The sequence below is a fragment of the Diabrotica virgifera genome, chromosome 8 (genome assembly GCF_917563875.1).
Source record: "Diabrotica virgifera virgifera chromosome 8, PGI_DIABVI_V3a".
Lineage (NCBI taxonomy): Eukaryota > Metazoa > Arthropoda > Insecta > Coleoptera > Chrysomelidae > Diabrotica > Diabrotica virgifera.
The window spans coordinates 100,402,537-100,408,543 of record NC_065450.1 but is presented as its reverse complement, the minus strand read 5'-3'; positions in this window follow the sequence as shown (position 1 = coordinate 100,408,543).

The window sequence follows — 6,007 nt, the reverse complement described above, 5'->3', positions numbered from 1 at the left end:
TTTTATTGATACAATAATAATGGTAAGAAAATTATGTTTTTGCACTAAACAATTAATAAAAAATTGATATTTTTTCTAAAAATAAGTTTTTATATCATATTTCCATAGATTTATTTTTTTAAAATAACCTAAATATTTATACTAAACAAATTTACCTCTTTCGAATGGTATATGGATGTCCTATATAGTAGGAAAAATGAAAGAATACCCATGAACGAACATATAAAACACACTGTATTTTCCTGCCACAGTGTCAGACAAAAAATTGGCCAGCGCAAATACATGTAATAATTATTGTTACATCTACTTGCACTGGAAAATTTTCTTTGTGACACGGTGACAGGAAAATACAGCGTGTTTTATATGTTCGTTCATGGGTATTCTTTCATTTTTCCGACTGTACCTAGGTGTCATAGTTCTTGCGTAATTTACAATTATTTAAATTCTTAATCTGTAAATCGATTTTAAAACAAAAGATAAAGTTAATTAATGTCATTGTATTACATTGTCATTTTATGACAATACGGTCTGGTAACTATCTTATCATTAATGCATTCCATGATTGATTATTACACATTTATTTACAGGGTGTTCAAAATTTACAATTTCATTATTGGATTATTCAATGTAGCATAATATGATGATTATTTTATTAGAACACCATGTATATTAATCAATGATTATACTAAACACAGGTTGTTCCTCTTTCGAATGGTATATAGATGTTCTATAACTAGGAGTCAAAGTTTTTGCGTAATTTACAATTTTCTTAAACGGTACATCGATTTTAAAAATATTTATATAGAGTGTAATTGTAAATAAATATGTAGATATATTTTTATTTGCTGATTTATAAAATAAATTTTTTCCTTATTGAAAATTACTAAATACAAAACGAAACATAAAGAATCTTAATAAAACAAATACATAAATAATACAAAATAAACCACAACTTACTATAAGTAAAAATTTTCAGTTATGTAATACCTACATGTTCAAAATGTTTATACAATAAGCGATTTCTATTTATCTATGATCTGTTTACATTATTTAACATAGCTGGTGTTTTAGACACAAAAGCGTTCGAAATTTTTAATTTCATAAAAATATCATCTAAAGTAGTAGGGTAGGAAGTGTAGCATTTACAATATTTTTAATATAACCCCATTTAAAAAAAAATCAACTTGGTCAATCCTGGTGACCTAGGTGGCCAAATATATGGATCGAATCTATCTATCCATTTATTTCTAAATTTTATGTTGATTACGTATTTTTTATGGGAAATAAGCCACAATTTTACTAAAAAATGAATTTATTAACGTTTCGAAGCCCAAATCGGGTTTCGTTGTCAAAATACAAAATACTATTAAAATAAAACAAACATGTTGTTGCTAAGTAAAAAAATTCTTCTAATAATTTATTTAATCTGACTCATTTATATTGGCAATTCAGACGTATATTATACATTTTAAAGTAGAAGACTTTAAAATGATATCGCCAATATTTATGAGTTGCGTTCCTGGGACGACTTTACTAAAAGATAGTTCATTCGATTACATGAAATCAATCCCAACTCAAGAATATCCGTCGCAAAAAAAATCATAGCATGTGATCTGTCTTTAAAAAGACAACCAAATGCAACGATGACAGTAAAATTCTCGCGTTAGAGATTCCATAGTAAATCACGAGGGAAAACCAGGAAAAAACCTCGTGATACTATCCCGACATCGTAAGTATTTGGTCTTACATTTAATCTACCTTCAAAAAACTAATACCAAATTCTGACTTTAATATGTTTAAATTATAAATAATATTAATATTACATAGACATACAATAAGTAATACTAAAATATAAAATTTGTACTAACTCGATATGTTATTGATTTACTAATCGTGGTATTTTCTTTCTATTGACTTCCTCTTTCAGTATGGGTAACCACATCTTACTGCATTCTACCGAGGAATTTGCGACACAATTGGTTTCATTTAGCATAATTAGAGCCGCTTCTTTGATTTTTCTCTTTTTACTATCTGATTCTTTCAGGACTATACTTGAATCTCTCCACTGAACTCTATGTTCATTATCCCATGCGTGTTGACATATCTGAGATCTATCAAATTCTCTGTTTTTAATATAAGACTGATGTTCACTTATTTTATGTTGATGTTGTTCTTAACATCACGTCAAAAATAAGCAGGAGCAAAACTTGTTGTAAGAAATTTAAAAAAGTTGCTTCATTCAGATTTTCGTCAAAAAAATATGGGTCGATAACGTACTCGCTCAGAATACTGCCCCAAACATTAATACTTCATCGGTGTTGGTGATCAACAGTAAAATGTTTTCCACCTACCTCTACCGAAAGTATACTTTTCCGGACCTGATTGTAGGGAGCAAAGTTGTACTTTTCCTCCCTAGGGAGGAAAATATTTTTCCTCCCTAGGGAGGAAAAGTAAAAGTGACGTCATGGTATTTCATTCATGAAATATAACTTATTGACGCCCTGTATAATTCTATTTTCTATTACGAAGTATCTATACATTTTAACGTTTATTTATAAAACATCCTGTATTTTGCAGAATGGTAAAAAACAGTAAATTGTTATTTTGATTTAACAATGTTTACATTAATAATTTGACTTATATTTGACAGTTGACAGTTATATTGTACCTACTCGTTGTTTTAGTTCTAATAAATTTTGTTGGTTAGTTCCATAAAGAAATTAAGTAAAAATGAAAAAATGACTTGTTATTTGAGGAAGGTGGAAAACCCATATGTATAACATGGGAGTAAAGTGCCTTTTCCTCCCTTGAATGATTACTGCCCTCCGCTACGCGTCGGGCAGTAAACTTCATTCTCGGGAGGAAAAGTTACACTTTCCTCCCTTGTTATACAAATAGCTATTGTTTACTGTATCATAATAAAATCAAAGCTATGTCTATTAACTAGACGATTATTATGAAAAGTAGGTAGATTCGTCTGTACACAATACATTCTTAAATAAAATCAGGATCTTCTCCAAATTTTATAGTCTATAAACGAAAAGTAAAACGTTCCTGTTCTGTCTAATGCTGGTGTAGTTGAGTTTTATACGGATGATATTTCTTATGTATTCTACATACACTCGTTTCACTGATTTCCAATTGACTCGAAATTTTTCACGTACTAGTATTTGGGTTTTCCGTAACAGAAATCAAAACATCAAGTTCGTTAACGTCATAAAAAATAAATGGTTTATTTTGATTTAACTTTTCGTACCTATGCAACATTATTTACCAGTAGCACGGAATCTATCGAGAAATCTCTCAAAAACGTCCTTTTTTGGGTGTCTTCTATCAGGATACCTTTAAGCGTAAACTTTAGAGCTAAGAGACAATTTTAAAAATATTCCCCAATAAAAAGCAGCATGTCTACTCTTCCATGATTATTCATTTTATTCACTCAAGATATCGTGATTATTCATTTTTAGGAACAATTAAATTTGAATGTAATTGGCTCTATTCTTTTTCTCATGATCATCTTTCAGTGCGTCACAGTTTTTCGATTTCTTTCTAACGCATTAAATTGTATGTGACAGAAAAAAAGGCACGTCGGTGATTACATTTCGTCGGTGACATTTATAACATTTATTCTAGTTATTCTAGTTGTCGATAGATGGCGCCATAATAAAAAAAATATTTTTTTTTAATTAGATTATAATATTACAAATATAATCTGTATAATTTATAAGACTATACAAATCAAAGAAAATACCATTTTATAAATGCAAGAAACACATTTGATTTGTTTTTATTCCAAATTGAAAATAAAATGTGACAACTGTCAGATTTAACTAAAATGTCATGTTAGAATAAATGTCATAAATGTGTATTATCACGGACTTACCCCTTTTCCTATCATTTGTTACGCACTGAAAAATGCTCATGAAAAGGACAATACCAAAGCCATTTTTAAGTAAAAAAAAAATTGAATATCTTTTTTAACACGGATGTTTATAGTTTTGATAATTACCAGACCGCACTGTCATAAACTGACAATGTCATACAATGACATTAATTAACTACATCTTTTGTTTTAAAATGGATTTACAGATTAAGAATTTAAATAATTGTAAATTACGCAAAAACTATGACACCAACAGTTGAGTCCGTGAGTCTTTACCCGTGCGTCATTAATACCTGGCGAGATAAAACATATACTTTTTATTTAGCATCATTCTCTTCCACGCGTGAAATTAATGACAAACCGGCTGCCGCCTGTTATTAAGTAAAGACACATGTTATTTTTTTATGAACGATTTAGACTCAGTGCATTGAAAAGAGATAGGTACAAAGAAAGACGATTGGGAACGTCTTCACATATTTTAAGTACAATTTCTGACGTTTTGGTTTGTTTACTTTTGTGGCCGTCAGTTTGTTGAATTTTTTGCTGTTATTTTGTAGAATTTTTGCATTTTGAAGTTTTTTATAGTATACAAACAGTTGTTTTCACAACTAATTTTATATTGGAGTTAGAAATTTTGTAATAAGTTTATGTTATTTTACGATACATTTTGACAACGTACAAAGCTAACCTCATTGTTGACACAGTTGAATGCTTGTGTTTAAGGTTCCACCAAAGTGAATAAAATAACAAAATGAAAATATGTTATCGAATTTTTTTATAAATTGTTTATTTATTTATTAATCAATGATAATAAAATAATTTATTAAGCTACTTCAAATGTAGCTGTCACGTAGCTGTAATTATGCATCAAAATTTTAAAGCAAAACTTAAATTTAACATTCTATTTTATTTGATAACGTCAAATTTTATATTATAACCCATGATCGGAATAATATTCACGTGCCGTTGCGTTTAGTAAATTTCCGACTTATTTCGTATGCTTTAAATGATGACGCACGGGTAAAGACTCGCGGACTCGACTGTAGGTATAGGACATCCATATACCATTCGAAAGAGGTAAATTTGTTTAGTATAATTATTTATTAATATACATGGTGTTCCATTTAAAATAAGCATCATATGACACATTGAATACTACACTAATGAAACTGTAAATTTTGAACACCCTGTAGACAAATGTGTAATAATTCATCATGTAATACATTCAACCAATATCTAACTTCACTTACTGTCACGTGCTGTTGCGTTTAGTAAATTTAAATTTCCGACTTATCATCGACTTATTTCGTATGCTTTAAATGATGACGCACGGATAAAGATTCAGGGACTCAACTGTAGGTGCAGATTTCGTTGAGAGGCTATATTATTCTATTATTGAGAGGCTAATTTCGTTGAGAGACATTCGAGAATCTTGAATGGATTTATTGAACTTTATTTAAGTTTAAAGAATATTTTTTCTTCTTCAGTGCACTGCAAGTTGCGAACGATGGCTATTAACATGGCAATTCTGATCTTGCTTACGGCAATCCTGAATAGTTCGATCGATGTGAGCCCGAACCACTTCCGCAGATTCTGGAGCCACGGGTGTCTTCTCCTGTCTGGCCCTCGCTTACTGTCTATTTTCCCCTGGATAATTAAGCAGTAGACGGTACTTATCGTATCTCAATATGTGGCCTGGATTTTAGAATCAAATTGTATTTTACCTAGTACACAATATGGATTTCGCCGAAGCCTTGGATCATTGGATGTAGTAACGACTAGTTACAGCTATACAAATTGCGTTGTCTAAAAAATGAGCACCTAGTTTGTTTGTTTCTGGATATAAAAGGAGCTTATGATTCAGTAGATCTTAACATACTAAAATATAAAATGTGTTCACTTGGTTTCAATAATGAAATCTGTAATAATATATTAAATCTATATACTAATAGAACAATATGGATAAAAGATCATAGAAATATACTACACGGACCAAGAGTTGTAAGTCAAGGTCTGCCACAGGGTTCAGTATTAAGTCCAACATTATTCAACTTATATTCTGCTAGTATCCATAGTTTGTTTGACGAAAACATTATATATTAAATGTTTACAATATGCAGATGA